The following is a 13,225-nucleotide window of genomic DNA, read 5'->3' as shown; positions in this document are numbered from 1 at the left end:
TGATAGAGACTTTTAATTGCAAATTCCTCACCTTTTGAAACTATACTAAAGCAGTACCTATTTGGAGGTGGTTTTGTGAATGGACTCAAAGCTGGCTAAATGCCCCTCTTGCCGAACCTGGGTATCCAGACAGTAATGGTTTATTGAAAGTATGGAGTGACTTCCATGTAGCGGTCTGACAGATGTGCAGGACAGGCCTGGTAGAATGAACACGCAGCCCTTACGGATGCTGCTTGTTAGCCAGTGCATAGCAGATCTTAATGCAGAGCATGATGCAGTGGGAGACAGTTCTTTTCTGCACTTCATTGCCTTATTTTGCTCCTGCAAAGCTCACAAAGAGCTGATTGATTGATGTAAAAGCTCACTGCTCCTAAGGGGTCCAAGTGATGGAGTGACTTCTCATCCTTAGAGGGTGAGATGGTTCAAAGAAAAACTGATGGTCTTTGCCACCATTGTATCTGGACTCCTTATTGAATGCTTGATACTGATGTATGGTGGTGAAGACCATCGGTTTTTCCACAATAATAGTGGACTGTGATAACAGGCGCTTAGATAATGGCCTATCTCAGTGGTTCCCAACCTTTTGATTTCTGTGGACCCCCACTTTAACATTAATGGAACCCAGGGACCCCCTCTGAATCATCATTGGAATCCGGAGACCCCTGCCTGAGTCATTACTGGAAGCTGGGGACCTAATTTGTCCATATTTGTTAATATTTTTTAATTTTCTAGGCTCTCGCGGACCCCCTGAGAAGGCTTTGCGGACCCCCAGGGGTCCCCGGACCACAGGTTGGGAACCACTGGCCTATCTGATCAGATGGACCTGGATTATGCCATATATTTGTGGATAATGGCTGTCAAGAAAAATAGAGATATAAGGATAATGTATGGACAATAATTTGAATGTTTTGGAGAAAGTATATGTTTGTTGTAAATTTGGATTTTAAATAAGTAGGAATTACAGTGATTTTTGGTGGATATCCCAGAGAGTTCTAAATGAGCAATTGATGAACAAAAAAAGAAATATAACTAAGCAGCACAATAATAATGTATGTATTATTGGCATAAAAGAGGTTAGATAATTGATCCCTCGAGAGTTGCTTTTTCTTACAGTTTGGTATATTGCCCAAGACTAAAGAGGGTTAAAATTGGGCTGCCAACCCCTATGTATTCATAAGACTTATGATCCACTAGGCGGCGACAGCTCAGCTTGTCCAGGTGGCTCACCACTAGGAAAATTCCTTCATAGGTCAGCCATTTCGAGAGGCGTAGTGTCTCCTTGCATGGGTTACATGTTGCAATACCACCTGACTGTGGGGTCAGTGAGTGCCATAGCCCTGAAACTGCAGGGCACCCTGCAGAGGCTGGAGTGGCTGTCGGTATGGGGTAGTTCTGCAGAAACTGCAAAAGGAACGAGGATGATGCTGGTGAGGGGGGCAGATGAGCCCAGGAAGGTTGCTTTGGGGCTGCTATTCGAATCTGTGGAAGATGCCTTTTTTCCACAAAGAGGCGAATCTTCCCAAAGGCCATCTCAATAAAGGGCAACTGGAAATCGCTTGAAAAGCCTGCTGAATACAACCAGGTGTGGAGACGGATAATAACATTAGTGGCAATGGCTCGCCTGATGGAATCTGTGGTAACCAAGCCGCAACAGATGGTGAATTTGGATGTGTTCCAGTCATCTTGCATGGTTTCAGTTAGGACAGGGCAATGGTCTTTCAAAATGCCTGGTAGGACTTGAGAAGGTGAATCACGGAGTGTGTAGCAATAGTAGCCCAACAGGCAAATGGCATTGTTGGATCTCAGGGCCAAACTCTGAACCCATCCCAAACAAAGAATGTAGGATAATAGATCGGCCTTGCAGAGGTGTGCAGCTAAGCAGGTCAGATGGAGAAGAATGCAGTTCGAAAGAAGTGGCGCATGGCTTGGATCTATGTCAGAGCGGCGCCAACTCAAAAAACACAATGGGCACATCGTCCTCTGGCATTGCAGGAGTTGGCATCGGCATTGACATCCAGGAACCAGTGTGGGTTCTAGAGCCGGAGGAGGCGCAGTGATGGGTTTAGAGTGTCCATTTGGTGCTGAGGACAAACCAACTGGCAGTGTCCTAGATGGAGGGCCTCTCAGCTCCTTGTGGCCTACAGGCACCCCAGAGAGAGCCAGAAGGGATCTGGAAAGTGAGAGTATTGCCTCACAAAGCTGTTTCATGTGCCTCAGTCACGCAGGCGGCTCTGGAAATTCTGGTTGGGCCTGAAGAAGGTGCAGGATAAGCACCAACTTCGGGAGTGAGATCCAGAGGGCCGACAACATCCACGCACCTTCTCAGGCATGAGACTGGTGGGAAAGGACAGATTAGATTTTTTTCTGTTTGGTCTTCGACTTACCATAAGTTTTACAAAACAATGACGATCGACCTTGGGATCGACTCCTGTGACGTCTGTACCGGGAATGGTACTGAGACCAACCTTGGGGGGTTTTTGCTGTCCTGTATGGACTTTGGGCTCATGGGTTTTCGTGACCTAGAGTTTTCACTTGCTGTGCCATATGGGGTTCATCAACGTGCAGTCACTGCAGTAGAATCGTGACTTGACCCCAGGAACACCTGAAGAGTATGACACAAACATCTTCTTGCAACAGTTCTTATATTGTTCAAAACATGTAGTTTTGGGAGGAACGATTTCCCTTACACACTCTAAATTTTCAAGTAAAGGGGTCTTAAAGAGACAAGAGGTAGCGCTGGATCCATGTCTGGTTGTGTGGAAAATAATAAACTGACGTCAGTGCTCAGGAGTGGACTGGTACCCATAACGGACCCCACGTAATTTCCAGAGCAGAACAGTGTCAGTATGGAGCCTTGCAGTGGCAACTACCGGCATGTAGGGGTACTGCTCAAAGGTTTCTGGATCCAGTCTGACAACTAGTGGAACATTCGGAAGGTGAAGAATCTTTGGATAGAGATCCCCATCAGAAAATGAGATATTGACACGCATACTCACCAACAAGTTGATTCTACCCAGCGATGCAGAGCCAATGCTCATATGTTACTTACATTATATGCACTTAAACATCGAATTTGCCCAAAGAAAAAAACCTCTTTGTTGGATGGCGAGAAAGCATTCGATTTACTAGAATGGACATGTCTGTTCAAAGTGATCAGTATGATGGGTCTGGAGCCAGTTAATCTGATGGATGCTGATCCCATTGAGTTCCTCGAAGTATATGACAAGCTCAATGTTGCACAGACTTTCAGTAGCCGAACCCGATCCTATTTTTACATGGATACCCCCATTCCTATCATCAGTTTGGTAACAAAAAGGAAAACACCACCCCTTGGGGAGGGGTATTCACTTGGAAAACGTTACATAAATAAAACCTATTGAGACTCATCACCAGCACTTTACAATCCTCCCTACAATACATACTGCACAACTTCACATCTGCTGTCAAGCAGATTTAATCACTTCTAATGACTTAAGCCGAGTTTCTGTCAGAAAGATGAGGTCTAACAAACTTTTTCTGCTGGTATTTGACCTGTTCCTCCCCTCACACTTAATAATTAACAATCACATTCGAAGGTGTGCTACCCCTCACACATATAGCATGAATTTCTTAATTGCAAAAGAACAGAAAATTTCACCCAATTTGTCAATCCTAGTGGAATGGTCTGATCACTTCCCCCATCCAATTTTCCCTGTACTTGAGAAAGCTTTAAGCACCAGCCAACCAAGAAGACTCAAGCAATAGGTCACAGCCCGGAAGAATATTTGAACTACTATCCTAGCTTTGGAAGTAGTACAGGTATTACAAACCACCAACATGCAATAAGAGATTGACGAAAAGGAAGTTCAAAAAAATAATAACATAAGAGGGATTTTAGACAACTTTGACTTTAAAAGACCTAACCATCTCAATGGGGATGGTTTTTACATCATCCACATCACCTCTGTAATGTGGAGGACGTAAACATCAAGCCATCTTCATTAAGCAGAAAACCATACTAGCATTCAAACCAGAAGGATCTTTTCTTGTAAATATATAGCTGAATCCTATGCTGACATTTAGGCAAAGTAGTGTTTATTTGCAGGCAGATGGCTTAATAGGATTATAAATGGATCCTAACATGTTGGCCAGACTCCATTAGTCTACTACAAACCCTTGTGGTTATGTTGGACACAACTGCCTTTGCACCAGTAAATTACAACACACAGTAACAGGTAATTTGTTTTATTACAAAACACTGCGAAGATTGCTTAGGGATTCCATGAGGTGGTAGTGTTAACATGTTTATTACTCTGCACCTGGATTACATGACCAGAAAATATCTAGACCTGCCACAATGAACGTACCAAAACTACAAAAGGCTTAAAACGCAGCTGGCAACTTTTAACAAAAAAAAGTCACATTTTGTGAATATCTTGCAAGGGTTGGCAAGTGTAGCATGATACCATTGGACAGTTAACAGTATTTGAAAACAGCCTGTAAATTTCCTATATTTCTTAAACGACTCATGTCAAGACTTGACAAAGTTAAAATATATACCTGGGGTAAGTCATCACGATCATATTAGGTTTAGACGACAATTGAAACCATAATTATTTAGATCATCAGGTCATAGCCGTATACATTATAATGGTATGTTTGTAGACACTGTTACTAGACAGTTCTCTAAAAAATGGCTTGATATATTCCTTACCTGAACTCGGCCTACAAGTGCTATTAATGAGCTACTCGTGCTGCATTTTTTTCTATTTTCTAAGGGATGTTTTTTTCAATACATTTTCCTAAAGCCCAACACTTTACTAACAAATTTTATGATGGGCAAAAAGAAGCGACAGCTGTTATGTTTGAGTGACTAGGACTATGATATATACCTGCTCGGGAGGCATTCATTGGCTTTCATCTCACAGCCACTCCAGTGTGTGCTGTACCATTCTGTTTATTGCGACACTCTTAATTGTACCCAACCTCACATTTACAAATCCAGCTCATCGTGGCTGGATTTCAAACACAGGTTCTCAGCAAAACAGCACAGTTCTGGCTGAGGAGCAATACACAGTTACAAGAAAGCTGCATCCTCTTCACAGGTACTGGCTTCACCACTATTTCGCGGAGGAAAAAATTAAGCTATAGTGCCACAGAGCACTAGGAAAAAAAGAAGTATTGTCAATACCAACAGATCTAATCTTATTTACCTTTTGGCTTGGTCCATGGTTTTTACTGTTAATGTGCATCACCAGTAAAAAAAAAAAAAAAAAGAATAGAAAATGCAAGATAATATATGAGCATGCATGAACCACCATGCAAACACACATCCTCAAAATGACATTGACTGAAGATGGCGGCTCCATTGTGCACAGATAAATAAAAAAAACTAAAAAAACTTTGCAAGCGCCCAAGCAACTTTTTGGAATGTGGAATGATAGCAAATGGCAGAGGTTAGGCACTCTAAACCGGAAAAAAAATTGTGAAGGATCATCGGGGGAGGGTTTGGGGGAGACGGTTAATGGATGAGCAGATTAGGAGTGGGTGCGGGCTAAGTAACAGGAAATGGACGTGGTACAGAGGCATGTGAAATGTGTTTTTGGAATATGGAGTGGCCAACCAGCAAATGGAAGCTGCTTGGCCCTCCCAGAAAATGAAAGTAAACGCATTTTATTTACAGGCCAGCATGTGGTAGGGGAAAGCCGTAGAAGCAGGTGGGAGAAGGAGAAGGAGAAGCAACAGGGGTTCCAATGTTTTTTTTAGGTGGAGCAGCACAGAGAAAGAATGAAAACATATGCACACTCATGGAATGCTTAATAGAAAAAGAAAGTAGCTCCCTAAATGTGAGCAGGGGAATGTCAGCCAGTCGAAAGGTTATGCTCCAGGAGAGGGACAGACAAGAATATGAAGGCAAGCCATCATATATGAAGCAAAGCAAATGACAATAAAACCAACAAGTGGTAATGGGTGGGCTCTATGGCCACTATGAGATTTTAGAATGGTCAACAAGTAGTCTTTTGCAAACATTTAGGTGTCTTTTATGCCAGACCAAACAATAAGACAGCCTGTGAAGAAAAACAGCAGCTTCCACCAATGGAGACAGACAGCCAGTGCTGTGCTAAGGAGAACATTTTTTTTTTAATCCAGCCACAGTGAGCTAGACTGGTCCCTTGGTGCAATGGGTCTCAAACGGCAGGGATGCGAGTAGCCCAACTGCCCTTTCCTGAGAGATTTCCTGATGCTACTAAGCTCTTCGTACCTCAGTGAATGTCTGTTTTCTACAACAGTAAAGTGGATGGACTTCCCCTGCGTGGCCAGGATGTTGTCTTTAGTCTATAAAATGTTTTTCTTGTTTATTGAGACACCTTTCAATACTGGATGCTCTGGCTGCCATTTCGTTTTTTAGGCCACTGTGCTTTCTAGTCAAAACACTCTTCTGACATAATAATATTTCTTCATACAATAATTTGTTTTATTCTGTGATACAGCATTTTGTTTCTGTGTTTCTGCAAAATAACTCGCAATGGCTCTACTAGGTCTATTGAAGATCCTGTCAAACTAAGGGACAATCTACAAATTTTTTTATCTTCCCATATGGAAACGTCCCAGCCAAATCCTAGTTTTGTAATTATGTGTGCTCTTTTGTGCCTCAAATGCATTGTTTTTGTTGGTTGGGCTGCTGTCACATGCAATTTTCGGAGTTGTGCTTGTTTCTCTAGGATCGAGTTTCTTTCTTTTGATGTGTAATGATATTTACGTTACACGTTTTTCTGTTTTTTCTAAATTCCTTCTCACGTCTACAACTTTATTCTCTAATGTTTCAGTTTACACTTGTGTTTTGTTATTTATTCACAAACTTTTTTCATTTACTTGCCTCTTGTTTTTGTTTGGTTTTTACAGATTGTCAAATTTGTTCTTTGTTCCTAGTAACAGGTGTATCTTCATAACTTACAGTTAACATTGTTTCCCAGAATATTCAAGAGCTCAGAAATCCCAACTAAAGAAAAAGGTACTGATACATCTTTCTAGATTTCATGTACAGATTATGTTATTTTACAGGAAACTAAATGTAATGAAGCAGAATCCTTAAAATTAAAGAGAAATTGAGTGGGCAATATTTTCTTGTCCCAATTGTGGTCACAGAGATTGAGGATGTTCGGTTACAATCTTATGCCACAAATCCCTAAGTTTGAAGTATTATACCAGGAGTGTGATGAGGAGGTATGTTGGATAATGGGCACTCTAAACTTGAAGAAAATATACCTGCCCCTTTTTAATGTCTATGGTCCAGTTATACCATATCTTTATTTTAGGAATAGTGTTAAAGCTGTCTTGGCTCTATAGTTAATATTAAATTTTAGAGGATATTTTAATCAAATTTTAGACACACTTTTAGATAGAGAATTTAAAATTACATTTCTACCTGATAAATCGCATCACGCTTTTAAAATGACAATTGCCCCTAGGACATTGTTTGATGTATGGAGAAAGCTTAACCTAGATTCTTTGGAATTTTGCTTCTACTCAGATAATCATGACTCTCGATCCAGAATTAATTTCATTTTCATTATTCAAGGTTTATTGCAATGTTTATACTCGCCGAGTCTGGGAATTGTTTTTATGTGATAATGCTTTAGTGCTGTATGTCATAGATTTATTCTGTTGATATTTGTCCCAAATCAACTATGTGGCAGTTTAATACCCATCATAGTTCATATAATGACTTAATCAAAGGGTAGTACATTTGGTAAAGAACATTCTCAATTCAATAAATCCATGGACACCTTTAAGGCTCCCATTGGAGTTTTGTTACATCTTTACATCAAATTCTCAGTACAAATATTTAAATGAAAATAATATAGTCCTGGAACACATTTAATGGACTTCCAAAACTACACACCCTTTGAAAGGAATCACTAATTTGAGTTAAATAAGATTATTACCTCTGACCCTTGCAATGTTTTTATGTGCATATTAAAACAAAATTTCTTGTTGGACTTAATAAAAAGGTTAATTATCTAAAACTCTAAAGTGAGTATAAATAAATCAGCAGTATTAATAATGAGTTTGAAAATTCTAATGTCCTTTTTCACAAAACTATTTTAATCTCTTTTGAACAATTTTATGAGGTTCTTTATCCCAGTAATACTACATCAGACCAGGACTTTAATTATTTTTTTTCCTAATCTCCCCAAACAGATTTTACATTAAGCGGATAATGAAGTCCTTGAAAAAAAAAATATCTCTGTTCAGGAAGTTCTACAAGCAATTACATTTTAGAAGATCGTCAAGGCTCTTAGGGCCAGATGTAGGAAGCATTTTGCACGTCGCAAACAGCGATTTTTGCTGTTTGCGACTTGCAAAATGCACTTTGCAATGCACAAAACCCGTTTCGCGATTCGGTAACCTGGTTACCGAATCGCAAAACGGTTTTGCGAGTCGCAATTAGGAAGGGGAGCCCCCTTCCTAATTGCGAGTCGCAGTGCAATGCCAGATTGCTTTGTGACCACGAACACGGTCGCAAACCAATCGCAGATTGCACCCATTTGAAATGGGTGGTAACCCATTCGCAAAAGGGAGGGGGGCCACAGAGGACCCCTTCCTCTTGGTGAATCGAACTGCAAACATTTTTTCAGAGCCGGCAGTGGCCCTATGGACCACTGCCTGCTCTGAAAAAATGAAACAAACACGTTTCATTTTTCATTTTTGTAATGCATCTCGTTTTCCTTTAAGGAAAAACAGGCTGCATTATAAAAACAAAACTGCTTTATTAAAAAGCAGTCACAGACATCCCTGTGAATGCCGCCACTCGCAAGATGGTCGCAGATTGCGACCTACCTCATGAATATTAATGAGGTCGGCCTTTGCGACCCCCTTGCGAGTCGCAGATGGTGTCAGGGACACCATTCTACATTCCAATTTGCGACTTGCAAATTGTGAGTCGCTCTGACTCGCAATCTGCAAGTCGCAAATTGGAATGTACCTACATCTGGCCCTTAGTCCTTATGGGCTATCTATTGCGCTTACCTCCAGCCCTTTTCTTTTATTTGATTCTAAAGAATTACATACTTCTTCTTACACAATCACAAAGGTAGTTTCATAGAAGACACTCAACACTCATTCCTAAGCCCAATACCAACCTGAATATTTGTAAAAACTATATACAATTTTTTTTTATTAAATTATGATTGTAAACAATTTGCACAGATATTGGACCTTTGACTTGAATTCATAGCTTTCAGGTTCTACACTAAAGCTAAGAAAGACCAAAGTTATAGCTTCACCTTTGTGCATGAGATGTATGTTTAATGATTGCAATTCTAGATAAAACTCGATTAAGATTAAATAACTGGGTGCCTGGTTTGCCTCTAGACTTTGCAAAACTGTTCACTTAAAGGTTTCCTCCCTAAACGCCAAGTTATACGATTTATTGTCAAACTGGTCTCTGCTTTCACTTTCACAGAGGGGTAGGCGCAGTATTAAAAACATGACGGTTGTTCCAAATAAGCATTTTTATTCTTTCAATGCTGTCTTAAAATTATGAATAATGTTTTTAAATTGTGTGCTAGTTTATGTTCATATCTATTTAAGTAACAAAGAGACTTCCTGAACTGCTTTAGCAAAACCGAACAAAACTAAGATTGAAGGTGGGATTAGATTTGATGATTTTAAATTGTATTACACTTCTATGATTTTCAGAAAAACATGTGCAATATCTTGAATACATACTTCAGCGCCAAAACCAGCCTGAGTGGTCTCATACAAGTTAAAGTCCAACCTATGGAGGTATATGATAATCTTTAATATTCAAATACTGCAATCATTTCTTATTTCAAAATTAGTCCACATTACTACTTCTGTGCAATTTTATACAATTCCATATTTATTTGAAACTATTGTACAACCAACCAACACATGCTTCAAGGGGTAAACCCTATTCTTCAGGACTGATATTCCATCTAAGCAATTACATCCATGGAGTTTTCATAAACTGAATCAATTTCTTAAAGATTGGATCACTGATTGTCCCATTCCAGTATCAGCAATCATGCTGAATCAGCAAACTGTGCTCATTATTCCTGCTCAGGTGTGCTACGTCTTCTCAGTATTATGACTCACCAGCACCCACATGGCATGAGTGCACATTCTCTTCTGATATTGCTGTTAGGGAAATAGGTCATATGTCTAACGGGCACCCTATTCAAACATATACTGAAGTATACACACTACATTATTCGTAAATATCTTTTCCCAGTTAGTTGACTTCCCTCTGGCCTAATCTGGAATAACAAAGAAATGATTAATCATAACAACCTGATTATGGGCCCTCACCTAGAGCTCAAGGCAGGTAATTAACAGCTTTTCGTGTTTTTAGGTGTAGGCAATGTTTAATTAGGACCCATAGAAGAAGAATGCTTGCACTTGGGGCTACCAGGAGCAGAGTGTGACTTAGAGGTCATATGTAAGCTGTCCCTGTGTGCCACACCACTTTCCCACACCATAATGGGGGCATGGAGAAAACCAGCTTCACTGCCCAGCTAAGCAGTATCAGCTTCTGCACCACAGAAGCTGCCGAGTCCTACTGATATTAATGTCCTGCCTCCACCTCATGCTGTGCTCAAGGGGAAACAAACCCAATTGAAATGAACTGAAAAGCAATTTATAAAGTGCTCAAGTTCCTCAAGGCTTCTTGGAGCTACCACTTATAAGGTCAGAAAGACAGCCCCTGCCCACCTCACAGTTACACATTGAAAAGCCAAGTTTTCAATTGTTTCCTAAAATTGATGTGATCCTTAAGATACTGTAATTTTCTCACCTTTGGTATTCAAAGATTAGCAAATTAGAGCTAGGCATAATGACTTGAACATGCTTTTTTTTTTTTTTTTTTTAACCAGCAGGGCCGCTTGATCAACTCCTCAGAAATTGACAGTTGTTTTGGTGGTCTACTATAGAAAGGCAGAAAGGCTGTCATGTTTTGGACTACCAGAAGTCTATTCAAGGTTAGTTGGTTAATGCCTAAATACACGTCGCAATAGTCAAGGTTTTATGTGAGGCCAGAGGAATGAACAGAAAAATGTTCCTAACAATCCTAAAGATATTGAACCAAGACACTGTAACTAGGATCCCTTGTCTGGTGAAGGTTAAAGAGTCACCAAACACTACTCCCAGGTTTATGGCGGATTTTACTGGAGTAGGTGAGGTACGAAATTCCTCAGACTACCAAGAGTTTGATCAGACTAATGATTGAGTCACAAAGATAAGGGCTTCTGTCTTCTCCATGTTCAACTTCAGACTGTTTTCCTTTCATCCAGTTGCCAACTTCTAACATGTAGTTATGGAAGTGGGCCACCGCAGATTGAGTACTGTTGCTCATAGAGATGATTATCTGAGTATCACCGGATAAGAAAAGTCAAGGAGTCCAAATGATCTGATCAAAGCTGCTAGAGGAGAGACATACAGATTAAAAATAATAGGGCTCAACTAAGAACCTTGTGGGACCCCACATGGCAATAAAAATGGTTTAGAGGTGAAATGATTACAGACAACAGGCTCAGACCTGCGAGATACGAAGGAGTGTAGCAGCTGAAGTGCCTTATCTTAATCTCTAACTGAGCAAGGCAGGTCACTAGCACAGAGTGGATAACAGTATCAAAAACCTCGGAGAGGTCTAATGTAAGTAGGACAGCAGAACCTCCAATGTGGACTATGCCTCTAATATCATTGTTACCGTCACCAAAGCCGACCCTGCGCTGTGAGTGTTTCTGAAACTTGACTGGGATAGGCCTAATATGCCATTATTATCCAGCACAGATGTCAATTCTGAATTCAAAACCTTCTCCAGGGTATTGGCAGGTAAAGGCAATAAGGAAATGGGACATTAGTTTTTTTTAGTTCGCTAAGGTTAGCCAAAGGTTTTTTTTAAGCTCTAGGAAAGGTGCAAGAGTCAATAGTCCGGTTATCCCTGTAAGATGTTTAGCAATAATATCAGGAACTAACAGCACAATGCAAAGAGTGCAGGGGTCTACTGGTGAAGCAGATCTTACTGTTAAAATGGAATTCGTTACTTGTTATACAGTGACATGTGAAAACCTTTCTAACACCAGGATATTTTGTGGTTTATCAATTACCTTAAGATGATGATTCAAAACAGGAGAGTCTCTCTCAGGAAATCCTTGATAAATAGTGCTAATCTTTGTCTGAAAGTGATTTGCCAGATCATCTTAGAAAGCTTGTGTGAGATCTGTATTAGGGGAACTGACTTGCTGAGAGAGAGACTTAACCACGGACAAGAGCTATTTGGTTAGGTTTTTGGCATTATCAATTTTATGCATAAAGAAACTGCTTTTTTTCTTTTACTATTGAATGTTGGTACTCACTAATCATTTATTTGTATAAATCTCTTTGTATAGGGTCGTGGGCTGTCCTCCATTTTTGCTTCTGTCTGCAACATTTCTGTTTAATCAACTTAATTGTCTCTGATAACCAACCTCCAAAGAAGTTGCCCGTTTAGATTTCACTTTTCTTTCTGGCACTAATGAGGTGAATGCCTTGGTAAGCCAACCCTCAGACACCACTGTGGCGTCACTGCGCACAACCGATGGGATCCTTCCTCATAATATATGGGGTAAGGAAGAGCACTCTGTAGCAGAGGAGCTGTTTTCTCTACACCGACTGATGCAGTGCTCCCAATGAGCAGCTGTTCGTGCTGTGCTCCATATTATGGGTAGAGTGGAGCTAGTAACTTTAGGGCCCTTATCTGTAAGGTAATAACTATTAACTAACCTGCTCAATATGGATGTTTCTATGGGGTTTGACTCCATAATTCCAGGGTTGGGAAATAAACACTTCTTATTGCCCACAGGATCCCACAACACAAATGTTTCAATTCCCCTTGGTCTGTTTGTATCCTTCTCTCAAAGTTACTTCTGCTGCTTTCTTTACTGGGCCCCCTAAATATGGAAGATTGTGGGAGTCCTGCTGCCCAGCCACCTATCCCTTCCACCTTTAAATATTTTCTTGAAACTTATGTGTCATGGAATTCGCATTTCTTGAACAATACATTCCAGCATCCTCATTCCTGGACTCCAGAGGTCTGTCTAATTCTGTATGAACAACCAATTGAATGTTTCAAAAATATGTAAACTGTAAGAGGCCAATGTAACAATTTTTTCGTAGTGACCTACATGTATTGCACAAGTCACATTTTAAGATTATTCTGCAAAATTGTTATTTGTACCAATGT

The 13,225-nt window shown here is 40.3% G+C and overlaps 1 protein-coding gene across 12 annotated transcripts in view; it reads right to left on the bottom strand.

Annotated features, from left to right (window-relative positions):
- The window catches only part of HERC1 (HECT and RLD domain containing E3 ubiquitin protein ligase family member 1), a 1,155,039-nt gene that overhangs the window by 785,457 nt on the left and 356,357 nt on the right, over positions 1 to 13,225 (bottom strand). The window lies entirely within an intron of this gene.

The sequence above is a fragment of the Pleurodeles waltl genome, chromosome 3_1 (genome assembly GCF_031143425.1).
Source record: "Pleurodeles waltl isolate 20211129_DDA chromosome 3_1, aPleWal1.hap1.20221129, whole genome shotgun sequence".
Taxonomy (NCBI): domain Eukaryota; kingdom Metazoa; phylum Chordata; class Amphibia; order Caudata; family Salamandridae; genus Pleurodeles; species Pleurodeles waltl.
Note: the sequence above shows the minus strand (reverse complement) of the source record. Positions and strands in the feature narration are given on the sequence as shown.